This window comes from Scyliorhinus torazame, chromosome 4 (genome assembly GCF_047496885.1).
Source record: "Scyliorhinus torazame isolate Kashiwa2021f chromosome 4, sScyTor2.1, whole genome shotgun sequence".
Classification (NCBI taxonomy): Eukaryota; Metazoa; Chordata; class Chondrichthyes; order Carcharhiniformes; family Scyliorhinidae; genus Scyliorhinus; species Scyliorhinus torazame.
This window is the reverse complement of record NC_092710.1, coordinates 47,148,388-47,165,615: the sequence shown is the minus strand read 5'-3', so window position 1 is coordinate 47,165,615 and position 17,228 is coordinate 47,148,388.

Genomic DNA, 17,228 nt, shown 5'->3' with positions numbered 1-17,228 from the left:
TGATGACAACCCGCCTCCGATGAGCTCCTGGCTCTACATCGTTGGACTATGTCTGACCCATGGCCACAGTACCACCATCCACCCGGACCATCCCTGCATGCGGCTGTGACACTGCAGCGCACGGTCCCGTCCTCTGCCCGGGGGATGTTGATGGCGGCCCAGGGGGAAGGGGGCAGACTCACCTGGGGCTGAGGTAAGACCACCCCTCACACACACACTTGCGCTCAACGTACATGACACCCCCGCACACTTTGGACAGAGCACAAAGGCAGCTTCGGTAGGTGTAACATTGACTTTAATAACCAAAGGAGTTCATGCACGTGCCCTCGCGCCTAAAACTCATCTGTGCCCTGCACCCGTGCCAACTTACTCAGTGTCTAATTGTTTGGCCTTACGGGCCCTTTGACTACGTCTACGTGGTTCCCCAGACGGTACAGCAGAACTGGAGGTGGACTCCTGTGATTCCTGCCCTCTGACACTGGATCCCTTTGGCGGCCGTTTCCTGGGGCGTCCTGGCCTAGATGGGCCAGGCTGCGGCCCGGGCGACTGGGATGGGGAGCTGCCAGCCTGTCCTGCCCGTTGCCCACCCGATGCACCTGGGACGGAAGGGGGGGAGTCCGAGGTGTCGCGGTGTACCGGGACCTCCCCTACAGAGGGAGCCGGGACGGACCACACCACCTCCTCCTCCCTCGGGGTGCCCGATGGCCCCCAGGCCTCTACATGGGTGGGGGATGCGAACGGACTGGCCATCCGACGCGCCCCCGACATCTGGCGCTGCCAGTCCTGGAGGCCCGTGCTGGTATCGACAGGGGTCTGCAGGTTTGCAGCCATGGAGCCCAGGGGGTTGTCGAACCCTGTCTGCGACAGTGCGACGCCAGCTCGCACATGGCCACTGGCGCCGATGCCCTCAGCGATGGCCTGCTGAGACTGGGCCATGGCCTGCAGAGACTGGGCCATGGCCTGCAGAGACTGGGCTATGGCCTGCTGAGACTGGGCCATGGCCTGCTGAGACTGGGCCATGGCCTGCTGAGACTGGGCTATGGCGTGCTGAGACTGGGCTATGGCGTTGAGCGCCTCTGCCATCTGGCGCTGGCACTGGCTCATGGCCTCCTGTGAGAGGGCAGCCATTTCCTGGGCCACAGACGCCGCCTGCACGGAAGGCCCCAGGCCTCGCAAACCGTTCCCCATGTCTGACACCGTCGCACCCATTGCCTCCACCGCGGACGCCACCCGTGCGGTGTCAGCCTGGGTGGCACGCATGACCGGGACCACTCCCAGCTCCTGGACGTGGGTGGACTCCTCCACCTGCGACCGCAGCCGCCGCAAGCCACCCGTCACCCTATTCGCTCGTCTCCGTGTCGGTGGTTGCATCGGATCTATGTGTGGGTGTGGTAACTGCAGGAACCCGGGATCCATCTGGGCGGCAGATGTTCGCTTGGCCTGGGCTGCCCTCCGACTGCCCGGTCCCTCTGCTGCTCCTACCTCCACCTGCTGTACCGGGATGGCTGTGTTGTGCGCACCAGTGAGTGTACCAGACGCCTCATCACTAAAGTGCCCAACCGTGGTGAGTGTTTCTGCGATGGTGGAGGGTGTTGGTGACAGCAGTGGCGTTGTGTCGTGCTCTTCGTCCCACTCTGAGTCCATGGCACTTTGGGGTGGGGGTTCGTCTCCACCCATCCACTCTGAGTCACTGTCCGGTATTTCGTCTTCCCGGGTAGGGGTGTCCTGGGTAGTGCTGTCCCGGGTAGTGCTGTCCCGGGTAGTGCTGTCCCGGGTAGTGCTGTCCCGGGTAGTGGTGTCCCGGGTAGGGGTGTCCTGGGTAGTGGTGTCCCGGGTAGGGGTGTCCTGGATAGTGGTGTCCTGGGTAGTGGTGTCCTGGCTCGGATGTGACGGGGGCCTGTGGCTTCCCCCCTCATCGCTGGGTGGTCGCTCCCGCACGTGACGGGGGTGTCGTCTCCCTGTTGCTCCAGGTCTCTCCGTCTCCCGTGGTCTCCGAGGGGCATCCTGCAGACGTCGCATGCTGGAGGGTCCGGGTCTCTCCGTCACCCGTGGTCTCAGAGGGGCATCCTGCGGGCGTCGCATGCTGGAGGGTTCGGGTCTCTCCGTCTCCCGTGGTCTCCGAGGGGCATCCTGCGGGCGTCGCATGCTGGAGGGTGCGGGTCTCTCCGTCTCCCGTGGTCTCCGAGGGGTATCCTGCGGGCGTCGCATGCTGGAGGGTGCGGGTCTCTCCGTCTCCCGTGGTCTCCGAGGGGCATCCTGCGGGCGGTCTGCATCTGCGGGGATGGGTGCCTGGACGTTTGGTCCTGCGATACACAATGAAGCATGCATGGTGAGACATCAGGCAGTGATCAGGTGATACGGGAGAGGGGGATATAGGGGAGGGGGGATATGGGGACGAGCTGTTGGTGGCTCACTTGCTCGTGGGGCCCCGACCTCTGCATCAGCAACCTCCCGGTCCTCAGGTCCGCCAGCCAGTTCCAGGGCCCTTTCCTCGTGTACGGTCAGTGGCCTCTCATCAGCGGGCCCTCCTCCAGTCCTCACATGCTCCCTATTGTTGTGTGCGCGCTTCTCCTGGGGGGGGGGGGGGGGTGGTGGCAGGGGTAAAAGGCAACAGTGTTAGGCAGGTATATGAATGCACGCCATCGGTTGCGCGTGCATTGCAGAGGTTAAGGTTAGGGCTGGATTCACTTGGGGATATGGGGGATATGGGGGAGGGGGGATATGGGGGAGGGGGGATATGGGGGATCTGGGGGAGGGGGGATATGGGGAGGGGGGAATATGGGGGATATGGTGGAGGGGGGATATGGGGGAGGGGGATATGGGGGATATGGGGGAGGGGGGGATATGGGGAGGGGGATATGGGGGATATGGGGGAGGGGGGATATGTGAGAGGGGGGATATGGGGAGGGGGGATATGGGGAATATGGGGGAGGGGGGATATGGGGGAGGGGGGAATATGGGGGATATGGGGGAGGGGAGATATGGGGGAGGGGGGAATATGGGGGATATGGGGGAGGGGGATATGGGGGAGGGGGGATATGGGGGATATGGGGAGGGGGGATATGTGGGAGGGGGATATGGGGGAGGGGGGATATGGGGAATATGGGGGAGGGGGGATATGGGGATATGGGGAGGGGGGATATGGGGGAGGGGGGAATATGGGGGATATGGGGAGGGGGATATGGGGGATATGGGGGATATGGGGGAGGGGGGATATGGGGGAGGGGGGATATGGGGGATATGGGGAGGGGGGATATGGGGGAGGGGGGAATATGGGGGATATGGGGGAGGGGGGATATGGGGGATATGGGGAGGGGGGATATGGGGGATATGGGGGAGGGGGGATATGGGGGAGGGGGGATATGGGGGAGGGGGGATATGGGGGATATGGGGATATGGGGGATATGGGGGAGGGGGGGATATGGGGGAGGGGGGGATATGGGGAGGGGGGGATTTGGGGGAGAGGGGATATGGGGGATATGGGGGACGCTCACCCTGCCTGCTCTGACGAGGTCGTTCACCTTCTTGTGGCACTGGGTGCCTGTCCGTGGTGTTAGGGCCACAGCGGTGACGGCCTCTGCCACCTCCCTCCACAGACACCGGCTGTGGCGTGGGGCAACTCTGCGGCCGTGCCCGGGATACAGGGCGTCCCTCCTCTGCTCCACCGCATCCAGGAGCGCCTCCACATCGCGTGACTCGAACCTCGGGGCTGAGCGACGGCCAGCCATCAAGTCGGGTGTTGCGGTCGGCTGTTCCGGTCGGGTGGGGGGGAGCTGCGCGGCCTTATGAGCCGTCACGCCGTGCAGCGCGTATGACGCTGCACGGCGTGAACCACTGCGCAAGCGCGGATCCCGTTACGTCGCTGCTAGCCCATTTCGGGCCGCAGACTATCGGCCCATTTTTATAACGTGATGCAAGTGGGATTTGCGCCGTTTTTTGCGCCGATCGGCGGAGTTTCCGCCGATAACGGAGAATTTCGCCCGAGATTTCTTGATGTACATGGCATTGGAGAGAACACAGTGTTGGTCAGCTCCAATTAGATGACACTCAGAATCGTTTCACTTGGCTTTTTCCTGTTATGAAGGTGTTGGTTAGGAGGAGACTTTGCCCATGTTGGGCAATACTCATTAAATCTTTGAAGAATTAGAGGTGATCCTAGTGAAACATGTCCCATTCCGAGGAGGCGTGGCAGGCAAGATTAGGAGAAGATGTTCCTCTCATTTCAGTAATCTGGAGCTTCGTGAACATTAAAAGCGGGGCGAGGTTAAATTTAAGATGGAGCGGAGTGGGAATTGGTTCAACCTGAGGGTCGCTGGTATTTCCATTCCCTTTCCCAGCCAGCAGTGGAAGCTCTGACCAGAGGGACTGTCAGGAAAGTGGAACTAAGATCACAATCAGGCCATCCACGGTTTCGCTGCTCGATGGGCCGAATCGCCTATTGCTGATCCTGTGTATTACTATATTCATGATTCCAATTATTCTTAATTTATTTTAATTTATTCAAGATAATGTTCGAGGTTGGAGTACATACTCCCAGTTCAGCCATTTTAACCATTGTGTTATTCCAATCAATCTGCACACCACAGCCCGTTTCTAGCATCAGAACCGTGTGAGTTCAAGTCAGCATTGAAGAGCGGCCGCATTGTCAGATCGTAATACTTGGGATAGTTCCACATAACAAGAGGTTTAGTGCTGTGAATAACAACTCACAGTCTGAGGCTCAGTGCTGGGGACAGGGCCACACTGACAGAGGCTCAGTACTGGGGAGAGTGCCACACAGTCAGAGGCTCAGTACTGGGGATAGTGTCACACAGAGAGAGGCTCAGTACTGGGGAGCGAGCCACACAGTCAGAGGCTCAGTACTGAGGATAGCGCCACACAGTCAGAGGCTCAGTACTGGGGATAGTGCGACACTGTCAGAGGCTCAGTACTGGGGATAGTGCCTCACAGTCAGAGGCTCTGTACTGGGGATAGTGCCACACTGTCAGAGGCTCAGTACTGGGGAGAGTGCCACACAGTCAGAGGCTCCGTACTGGGGATAGTGCCACACTGTCAGAGGCTCAGTACTGGGGAGAGTACCACACAATCAGAGGCTCAGTACTGGGGATAGTGCCACACAGTCAGAGGCTCAGTACGGGGGATCGTGCCACACAGTCAGAGGCTCAGTACTGGGGATAGTGCCACACAGTCAGAGGCTCAGTACTGGGGATAGTGCCACACAGTCAGAGGCTCAGTACTGGGGATAGTGCAACACTGTCAGAGGCTCAGTACTGGGAATAGTGCCACACAGTCAGAGGCTCAGTACTGAGGATAGTGCCACACAGTCAGAGGCTCAGGACTGGGGATAGTTCCACACAGTCAGAGGCTCAGTACTGGGGTTAGTGCCACAGTCAGAGGCTCAGTACTGGGGATAGTGCCACACAGTCAGAGGCTCAGTACTGAGGATAGTGCCACACAGTCAGAGGTTCAGTACTGGGGATAGTGCAACACTGTCAGAGGCTCAGTACTGGGGATAGTGCCACACAGTCAGAGGCTCAGCACTGGGGATAGTGACACACAGTCAGAGGCTCAGTACTGGGGATAGTGCCACACAGTCAGAGGCTCAGTACTGGGGATAGTGCCACACAGTCAGAGGCTCAGTATTGGGGATAGTGACACACAGTCAGAGGCTCAGTACTGGGGTTAGTGCCACACAGTCAGAGGCTCAGTACTGGGGATAGTGCCACACAGTCAGAGGCTCAGTGCTGGGTATAGTGCCACACAGTCAGAGGCTCAGTACTGATAATAGTGCCAGACAGTCAGAGGTTCAGTACTAGGGATAGTGCCACACAGTCAGATGCTCAGTACTGGGGATAGTGCCACACAGTCAGAGGCTCAGTACTGGGGATAGTGCCACACAGTCAGAGGCTCAGTACTAGGGATAGTGCCACACAGTCAGAGGCTCAGTACTGGGGATAGTGCCACACAGTCAGAGGCTCAGTACTGGGGATAGGGCCACACAGTCAGAGGCTCAGTACTGGGGATAGTGCCACACAGTCAGAGGCTCAGTACTGTGGATAGTGCCACACAGTCAGAGGCTCAGTACTGGGGATAGTGCCACACAGTCAGAGGCTCAGTACTGGGGATAGAGCCACACAGTCAGAGGCTCAGCACTGGGGATAGTGCCACACAGTCAGAGGCTCAGTACTGGGGATAGTGCCACACAGTCAGATGCTCAGTACTGGAGATAGAGCCACACAGTCAGAGGCTCAGGACTGGGGATAGTACCACACAGTCAGAGGCTCAGTACTGGAGAGAGAGCCACACAGTCAGAGGCTCAGTACTGGGGATAGTGCCACACAGTCAGAGGCTCAGTACTGGGGATAGTGCCACACAGTCAGAGGCTCAGTATTGGGGATAGTGACACACAGTCAGAGGCTCAGTACTGGGGTTAGTGCCACACAGTCAGAGGCTCAGTACTGGGGATAGTCCCACACAGTCAGAGGCTCAGTGCTGGGTATAGTGCCACACAGTCAGAGGCTCAGTACTGATAATAGTGCCACACAGTCAGAGGCTCAGTACTGGGGATAGAGCCACACAGTCAGAGGCTCAGCACTGGGGATAGTGCCACACTGTCAGAGGCTCAGTACTGGGGAGAGTACAACACAGTCAGAGGCTCAGTACTGGGGATAGTGCCACACAGTCAGAGGCTCAGTACGGGGGATCGTGCCACACAGTCAGAGGCTCAGTACTGGGGATAGTGCCACACAGTCAGAGGCTCAGTACTGGGGATAGTGCCACACAGTCAGAGGCTCAGTACTGGGGATAGTGCCACACAGTCAGAGCCTCAGTACTGGGGATAGTGCCACACATTCAGAGGCTCAGTACTGGGGATAGTGCCACACAGTCAGAGGCTCAGGACTGGGGATAGTTCCACACTGTCAGAGGCTCAGTACTGGGGATAGTGCCACACAGTCAGAGGCTCAGCACTGGGGATAGTGACACACAGTCAGGGGCTCAGTACTGGGGATAGTGCCACACAGTCAGAGGCTCAGTACTGGGGATAGTGCCACACAGTCAGAGGCTCAGTACTGGGGATAGTGCCACACAGTCAGAGGCTCAGTATTGGGGATAGTGACACACAGTCAGAGGCTCAGTACTGGGGTTAGTGCCACACAGTCAGAGGCTCAGTACTGGGGATAGTGCCACACAGTCAGAGGCTCAGTGCTGGGTATAGTGCCACACAGTCAGAGGCTCAGTACTGATAATAGTGCCAGACAGTCAGAGGTTCAGTACTAGGGATAGTGCCACACAGTCAGATGCTCAGTACTGGGGATAGTGCCACACAGTCAGAGGCTCAGTACTGGGGATAGTGCCACACAGTCAGAGGCTCAGTACTGGGGATAGTGCCACACAGTCAGAGGCTCAGTACTGGGGATAGTGCCACACAGTCAGAGGCTCAGTACTGGGGATAGTGCCACACAGTCAGAGGCTCAGTACTGGGGATAGTGCCACACAGTCAGAGGCTCAGTACTGGGGATAGTGCCACACAGTCAGAGGCTCAGTACTGGGGATAGTGCCACACAGTCAGAGGCTCAGTACTGGGGATAGAGCCACACAGTCAGAGGCTCAGCACTGGGGATAGTGCCACACAGTCAGAGGCTCAGTACTGGGGATAGTGCCACACAGTCAGATGCTCAGTACTGGAGATAGAGCCACACAGTCAGAGGCTCAGGACTGGGGATAGTACCACACAGTCAGAGGCTCAGTACTGGAGAGAGAGCCACCCAGTCAGAGGCTCAGTACTGGGGATAGAGCCACACAGTCAGAGGCTCAGTACTGGAGATAGAGCCACACAGTCAGATGCTCAGTACTGGGGATAGTGCCACACAGTCAGAGGCTCAGTACTGGGGATAGTGCCACACAGTCAGAGGCTCAGTACTGGTTTTATTGAATTTTTTTTTCCCTGAGCAACATTTTTCCCGCTTACAAAACAAACGAAACGATAACAATAAAAAAACAGAATTTTTAAAAACTTTTTAACAATAATAATAATAATATACAAGTAACAAAACCTCGTACTCTATTGACCTATACTGAACTAAACCTCCTCCCCGCCCTCCCCGCCCCCCCCCCCCCTCCCGCCTGGGTTGCTGCTGCTGGTCATCTGTCTTCCCTCTAACGATCCCCTCGGTAGTCGAGAAATGGCTGCCACCGCCTGGTGAACCCTTGAACCGATCCTCTCAGGGCAAACTTTATCTGCTCCAGTTTAATAAACCCCGCCATATCGTTTACCCAGGCCTCCAGTCCGGGGGGTTTCGCCTCCTTCCACATGAGTAGGATCCTGCGCCGGGCTACGAGGGACGCAAAGGCCACGACATCGGCCTCTTTCGCCTCCTGCACTCCCGGCTCTTCCGCAACTCCAAATAGAGCTAACCCCCAGCCTGGTTTGACCCGGGCCTTCACCACCTGCGAAACACTCCCGTCACTCCCTTCCAGTACCCTTCCAGTGCCGGGCACGCCCAAAACATATGTGCGTGGTTTGCCGGGCTCCCGCCACACCTCCCACATTTGTCCTCCACTCCAAAGAACCTGCTCAATCTTGCCCCCGTTATGTGTGCTCTATGTAGCACCTTAAATTGAATCAGGCTAAGCCTGGCGCATGAGGAAGAGGAATTTACCCTGCTTAGGGCACCAGCCCACATACCCTCCTCTATCTCCTCCCCTAATTCTTCTTCCCACTTTCTTTTTAGTTCGCCCACCGACTCCTCCCCCTCTTCCCTCATCTCTCTATAAATCTCTGACACCTTGCCCTCTCCGACCCACACCCCTGAAAGCACCCTGTCCTGTATCCCCTGTGTCGGGAGCCGCGGAAATTCCCTCACCTGTTGTCTAGTAAACGCCCTCACCTGCATATATCTCAAGAAATTCCCCCGGGGTAACTTATACTTTTCCTCCAGTGCTCCCAAGCTCGCAAAAGTCCCAGCTATGAATAAATCTCCCACCTTCCTAATTCCCAACTGGTACCAGCTCTGAAATCCTCCATCCATTCTTCCTGGGGCGAACCTATGGTTGTTCCTGATAGGGGACCCCACCAGGGCTCCCCGCACCCCTCTCTGTCGCCTCCACTGTCCCCATATGTTCAGTGTTGCCGCCACCACCGGGTTCGTGGTGTACTTTTTCGGTGAGAGCGGTAGCGGCGCCGTCACCAGCGCCTCGAGACTCGTCCCTTTACAGGACCTTCTCTCCAGCCTTTTCCATGCCGCTCCCTCACCCTCCATCATCCATCTATGTATCATTGCCACATTGGCGGCCCAATAATAATCTCCCAAGTTCGGTAGTGCCAGTCCTCCTCTGTCCCTACTGCGCTGCAGGAACCCCCTCCTTACTCTCGGAACTTTCCCTGCCCACACAAAGCTCGTAATGCTCCTATCAAATTTATTAAAAAAGGTCCTGGTGATTAAAATAGGGAGACATTGAAATACAAATAAGAACCTCGGGAGGACCATCGTCTTAATTGCCTGCACCCTGCCCGCCAGCGATAAAGGCTGCATGTCCCACCTCTTAAAGTCCTCCTCCATTTGTTCTACCAGCCGTGTCAGATCTGTGCAAGGTTCCCCAGCTCCTAGCGATCTGAATCCCCAAGTATCGGAAGTTTCTTTCCACTTTCCTTAGCGGCAAGCCTTCTATCTCTCTACTCTGGTCCCCTGGATTTATCACATATAATTCACTCTTCCCCATGTTTAACCTATACCCCGAAAATTCCCCGAACCTCCTCAAGATTCGCATAACCTCTATCATCCCCCCCGCTGGGTCCGACACGTATAGCAATAGGTCATCCGCGTATAACGAGACTCGGTGTTCTTCTCCCCCTCTAGTCACCCCTCTCCATTTCCTGGAGTCTCTCAGCGCCATGGCCAGAGGTTCAATTGCCAGCGCAAATAACAATGGAGACAGCGGGCATCCCTGTCTTGTTCCCCTATTTAATCGGAAATACTCCGATCTCTGCCGACCTGGAACTACGCTTGCCGTTGGTGCCCCATAAAGTAGTCTAACCCAGCGAATAAAACCGTTCCCAAACCCAAACCTCCTTAACACTTCCCATAAATACTCCCACTCCACCCTATCAAATGCCTTCTCTGCGTCCATTGCCGCCACTATCTCTGCCTCCCCCTCCACTGAGGGCATCATTATCACCCCTAATAGCCGTCGCACGTTAACATTCAATTGTCTCCCTTTTACGAACCCTGTCTGGTCTTCGTGCACCACCCCTGGGACACAGTCCTCTATCCTCGATGCCAGCACCTTTGCTAGCAGTTTGGCGTCCACGTTCAATAGTGAAATAGGTCTATAGGACCCACACTGCATCGGATCTTTGTCCCTCTTCAAAATTATCGTCGCCTCCGACATTGTCGGGGGTAGTGTCCCCCCTTCCCTGGCCTCATTGAACGTCCTCGCCAACAACGGGGCCAACAAGTCCACATATTTTCTGTAGAATTCCACCGGGAACCCGTCCGGCCCCGGGGCCTTCCCTGCTTACATGCTTCCCAGTCCCTTAATAACCTCGTCCACCTCAATCGGTGCCCCCAGGCCTACCACCTCCCGCTCCTCCACTTTCGGGAACCTCAACTGGTCCGGGAACTGCCACATCCCCTCCTCTCCCTCTGGGGGCTGAGACCAATACAGTTCTTCATAAAAGGTCTTAAACACCTCATTTATCTTTCCTGCCCTTCGCACAGTGTCTCCCCTTTCATCCCTAATTCCTCCTATCTCCCTCGCTGCTGCCCTCTTTCGCAGTTGGTGCGCCAACAGGCGACTAGCCTTTTCATCATATTCATACCTCCTCCCCTGTGCCTTCCTCCACAGTACCTCCACCTTTCTGGTGGTCAGAAGGTCAAACTCGGTCTGGAGTCGTCTCCTCTCCCTGTACAGCTCCTCCTCCAGGGTCTCTGCAAATTCCCTGTCCACCCTTAAAATCTCCCCCAGTAATCTATCCCTTTCCTTGGCCTCTGTTTTCCTTTTGTGGGCCCCAATAGAAATCAGCTCTCCTCTGACCACCGCTTTTAGTGCTTCCCAGACCACTCCCACAGGGACCTCGCCATCGTCATTGACCTCCAGGTATCTCTCGATACACCCCCTCACTCTTGCACACACTCCCTCATCCGCCATCAGTCCCACATCTAATCGCCAGAGTGTTCTCTGCTCCCTGTCCTCTCCTCCTTCCAGGTCCACCCAATGTGGGGCATGATCCGAAACCGCTATGGCTGAGTATTCAGCTTCTTCCACCCTAGAGATCAACGACCTTCCTAAAACTAAAAAAATCTATCCGGGAGTACACTTTATGGACGTGGGAGAAGAAGGAATACTCCCTAGCCCTGGGTCTAAGAAATCGCCATGGATCCACTCCCCCCATTTGGTCCATAAACCCCTTAAGTACCTTGGCCGCTGCCGGCCTTCTTCCAGTCCTTGAGCTGGATCTATCTAGCCCCGGGTCCAGCACCGTATTAAAGTCCCCTCCTAAAATCAAATTTCCTGCCTCCAGGTCCGGAATACGCCCCAGCATCCATCTCATGAACCCCGCATCGTCCCAATTTGGGGCATACACATTAACCAACACGACCTCCATTCCCTCCAGCCTACCACTCACCATTACATATCTACCTCCACTATCTGCTACGATGTTCTTTGCTTCAAATGCTACCCGTTTCCCCACCAAAATGGCCACCCCTCTGTTCTTTGCGTCCAGTCCTGAGTGGAACGCCTGTCCCACCCATCCTTTCCTTAGCCTAACTTGGTCTGCCACCTTTAGGTGCGTCTCTTGGAGCATAGCCACGTCTGCCCTCAGTCCTTTCAAATGCGCGAGCGCTCGGGCCCTTTTTATCGGTCCATTCAGGCCTCTCACGTTCCACGTGATCAGCCTCACTGGGGGGCTACCTGCCCCCCTCCCGTGTCGACTAGCCATTAACTTCTCTAGGCCAGTCCCATATCCCGCCTCCGCGCTCCCGCTCGCTCCCCCAGCGTCGCATTCCGCCCCCGACCACCCTCTCTTTAGCCATTTCCTTTTGGATTTCCGCAGTAGCAACCCAGTTGTCCCCTTCCCCCCTCCCCCCCCCCCGCCCCCCCAACCCCCGCCCCGCTAGATCCCTATCTAGCTTGATTGCTCCCCCCATATCACTTCCGTAAGTCAGCTGACTTCAACTGACCCCGGCTACTCCTGCTCGCTCCTCGACCCCCCCGGTGTGAGGGAACTCCCATCCGCCTTGCGCCTGTTTTCCCGACTTATTCTTTCTGGCGCGGGAACATCCCTTTACCTGACCCGCCTCTTATGGCGCAGCTCCCTTTCCCCTCCCCCTCTCCTTCCCCATTCTCCGACTATGTCCCGCCTCTCCCCCCTCACCGGCGCCCACATTTCCCCAGTGTCCCCCCCCCTTCCCTGTTTACTTCTCGATTAACTTTCACCATCCCATTAACAAAAACAATAATAACAACAATAACAGTTCCCTGCAGCATCAGTCCCTCAGTTCCGGTCCAGTTTCTCTTCATTGATGAAGGACCATGCTTCCTCCGCCGTCTCGAAATAATAGTGTCTCTCCTGATGCGTGACCCATAGTCTTGCCGGCTGCAGCATCCCAAACTTCACCTTCCTTTTGTGCAAAACCTCTTTGGCTCGGTTGAAGCTCGCCCTTCTTCTCGCCACCTCCGCACTCCAATCCTGGTAGATCCTTACCACCGCATTCTCCCATCTGCTACTCCGCACCTTTTTAGCCCATCTCATGACCTCTTCTCTGTCCTTAAGGCGGTAGAATCGCACGATTATCGTCCTCAGTGGCTCTCCCGCTTTTGGTCTTCTCGCCGGGATCCGATTTGCCCACTCCACCTCCATGGGGCCCGCAGGGGCCTCAGCACCCATCAGTGAGCTCAGCATCTTACTTGCGTACGCTCCACAGTCCACTCCTTCAACACCCTCCGGGAGACCTAGTATCCTGAGGTTCTTCTTTCGCGATCCATTTTCAAGGGCCTCAATCCTGTCAGCACACTTTTTATGAAGTGCCTCGTGCATCTGAGTCTTGACCGCCAGGCCCAGGACCTCGTCCTCAATACCTGACACCTTCTGCTCCACCACGCGAAGTTCAGTCTCCTGGGTCTTTAAAGTCTCCTTAAGCCCCTCAATTGCCTGTAACAACGGGGTCATTACCTCCTTCTTCAGCAGGTCCACGCACCGTCTCACCACCTCGTCCTGCTCAGGCCCCCATGTCACCTGTGGTTTCTCCGCCGCCATTTTGTTCCACTCCCTCTGACCTTCTGGCTGCAGATTCTTCGGGCTGCAGCCGCCGCCGCCGGTTTTTCCCTCCGTCGTTCGGGGGGGGCTCCCTTCCCTCGCACCGGGTTTTTCGGCCATTGGGGCTCTTAAAAGAGCCCGAAGTTCCGTCGGAGCTGGAGCCGCCGAAACGTGCGGCTAGCTCATCCCTGCCGCAACCGGAAGTCGGCTCAGTACTGGTTTAAGTTGGTGCTGTGGCTTAGCTTGTTAAAGCGCCTGTTTAAGTAAACAGGAGATTCTAAGTTCAAATCTCAGCAGTGCCTTTATACCTTTAGGTCAAAACAAGTAACCTGTTATGAAAAGCTCCCAATTTAATGGTGAATGCAGAGTTTATTGGCAAAATCTCCATGGCACTAACCTTGAAGGTGCCCTCCCTACTCTTTGACTAGGGAAAGAGTAGGACCAGTCAAGGACAGGGATGGGAAGTTGTGTGTGGAGTCTGAAGAGATAGGTGAGATACTAAATGAATATTTTTCATCAGTATTCACTCAGGAAAAAGATAATGTTGTGGAGGAGAATGCTGAGACCCAGGCTAATAGAATAGATGGCATTGAGGTACGTAGGGAAGAGGTGTTGGCAATTCTGGACAGGCTGAAAATAGATAAGTCCCCGGGTCCTGATGGGATTTATCCTAGGATTCTCTGGGAGGCCAGGGAAGAGATTGCTGGACCTTTGGCTTTGATTTTTATGTCATTATTGGCTACAGGAATAGTGCCAGAGGACTGGAGGATAGCAAATGTGGTCCCTTTGTTCAAAAAGGGGAGCAGAGACAACCCCGGCAACTATAGACCAGTGAGCCTCACGTCTGTAGTGGGTAAAGTCTTGGAGGGGATTATAAGAGACAAGATTTATAATCATCTAGATAGGAATAATATGATCAGGGATAGTCAGCATGGCTTTGTGAAGGGTAGGTCATGCCTCACAAAACTTATTGAGTTCTTTGAGAAGGTGACTGAACAGGTAGACGAGGGTAGAGCAGTTGATGTGGTGTATATGGATTTCAGCAAAGCGTTTGATAATGTTCCCCACGGTAGGCTATTGCAGAAAATACGGAGGCTGGGGATTGAGGGTGATTTAGAGATGTGGATCAGAAATTGGCTAGCTGAAAGAAGACAGAGGGTGGTGGTTGATGGGAAATGTTCAGAATAGAGTTCAGTTACAAGTGGAGTACCACAGGGATCTGTTCTGAGGCCGTTGCTGTTTGTCATTTTTATCAATGACCTAGAGGAAGGCGCAGAAGGGTGGGTGAGTAAATTTGCAGACGATACTAAAGTCGGTGGTGTTGTCGATAGTGTGGAAGGATGTAGCAGGTTACAGAGGGATATAAATAAGCTGCAGAGCTGGGCTGAGAGGTGGCAAATGGAGTTTAATGTAGAGAAGTATGAGGTGATTCACTTTGGAAGGAATAACAGGAATGCGGAATATTTGGCTAATGGTAAAGTTCTTGGAAGTGTGGATGAGCAGAGGGATCTAGGTGTCCATGTACATAGATCCCTGAAAGTTGCCACCCAGGTTGATAGGGTTGTGAAGAAGGCCTATGGAGTGTTGGCCTTTATTGGTAGAGGGATTGAGTTCCGGAGTCAGGAGGTCATGTTGCAGCTGTACAGAACTCTGGTACGGCCGCATTTGGAGTATTGCGTACAGTTCTGGTCACCGCTTTATAGGAAGGACGTGGAGGCTTTGGAGCGGGTGCAGAGGAGATTTACCAGGATGTTGCCTGGTATGGAGGGAAAATCTTATGAGGAAAGGCTGATGGACATGAGGTTGTTTTCGTTGGAGAGAAGAAGGTTAAGAGGAGACTTAATAGAGGCATACAAAATGATCAGGGGGTTAGATAGGGTGGACAGTGAGAGCCTTCTCCCGCGGATGGAAATGGCTGGCACGAGGGGACATAGCTTTAAACTGAGGGGTAATAGATATAGGACAGAGCTCAGAGGTAGGTTCTTTACGCAAAGAGTAGTGAGGCCGTGGAATGCCCTACCTGCTACAGTAGTGAACTCGCCAACATTGAGGGCATTTAAAAGTTTATTGGATAAACATATGGATGATAATGGCATAGTGTAGGTTAGATGGCTTTTGTTTCGGTGTAACATCGTGGGCCGAAGGGCCTGTACTGCGCTGTATCGTTCTATGTTCTATGTAATCATTCAATCTTTGCTCACAGACATCGCTGACAAACATTCAAAATGTTCCTACTGGATTTCCTGAGGTCAATCCTGTCGTGCATACAAAGGAAAATACTGCACATGTTGTGAATCTGCATGAGAAACTAAAAATGATTGGATTGAAGCTCATAAAATTTGAGGATGTCTGCGGAGCCAGACACAAAGATAATGTTTCAAATCCATGTGATCCTTATTCCGAGCTGAAGCGAGGTTACATGCAATGGAGTAGATAAGGAAAATGGAAGTTGCGTGAAAAGTGGGAGATATGGAAGTTTGAATCAAGTTTGACAGAAATCAAGGGAAAGCAATCTTGAAGGTCAGTACCACAGAAATTTTGTCAAGGTTTTCTGTGTTCACCATTAAATGAGGAGCATTCTTCACAGGCTACATGCTTAAACCTGAATGTATAAAGGTATTATTGAGATTTGAACTCAGGATCTCCTGTTTACAAGACAGGCGCTTTAACCATCTAAGCCACAGCACCAATCTGCAAAACAACTTTGCAAATGTAGAACAGATTTCAATTGTTTTGATTAAACATCAGTACTGTTGATTTCTCCTGTTGACTTTGGGAGTGCAAATTAAAATATTCATCGGCAATGGGGTTTTGAAAGCGTAAAAATTGCAGTTATTTCTGAAAGTTATTAATTTAAAAGCAGTTCTGCAGGAAAGAAGTATACAAACAGGAAATATTTTGCAAATTGGGAAATTATTAAACATGGCCAGAAAACTACAGTGATATAATGCAGGACAAGTCCAGGAGAGAGTTTAAACATCAACTGAAAATCTAGCAAAAATTATTGAAAACTCTAGACAGCTGATGCAATTTGGCAAACACGACGTTGTCACGGTTCTTCCACTTTCCATAAAGCATCCTGCATTCTTTATTTTTATATCCTACAGTTCATTGGGAAGCAAACGCCTTGAGCCAAAATCCAAACCCTGACAGTGACTTGAACCCTGCACCTCAGCTTAAAAGTCTGATGCTCTACCGACTGAGCTACCAGGGACCACTTCAAACATGTTCTCATAGCTGACGTCAAAGTCTCATATTGTATCTTTTGAATTTCCTTCACTGGTCATTCAGCCTCTCCAGCTCATTTCCCTCGCAAGCAGACCGGCAGCCTCCCTTCGGCTTTCTATCTCAAATTCTTCACTTGGACTCGCATTTTACCAATGACCTGTGATGTGACAACTGTTGTTACCCAGGGACATGCACTGGGACTTCAAGACATTGAAGATTACGTTTAGTTCGCTGAGATATCAGCGGGAAGCTGCAGAGATACAGATTGGATTTTGAGAGAGGGAATAAAGGGTGTCATCTGTTGTCTGTTGTGGCAGAGTGTGAACGCAAGTAAGCTCATCGAGTAAAGTCGCAAATTATGCAAATCGCAAAGTTTCAGGGTGTAAATAGATCTGTCAACGCCACATCTTCATGGAAAACGCCCCATCCTTTATCCTGCCCAAATCGTTCTTGCTGACATGCAGCAACTTTTATCGTCCAATAAAAAGGCAAATTACTGCAGATGTGAAATCTGAAAAAAAACAGGAAATGATGGAAAATCTCAGTGGGTCTGGCAGCATCTGTGAAGAGAGAACCGAGCTAACGTTTCGAGGCTGGGTCACTCTTCATCAGAGTAAATCATTTAATCATTCAATCTTTGCTCACAGACATCGCTGACAGACATTCAAAATGTTCCTACTGGATTTCCTGAGGTCAATCCAGTCGTGCATTCAAAGGAAAATACTGCACATGTTGTGAATCT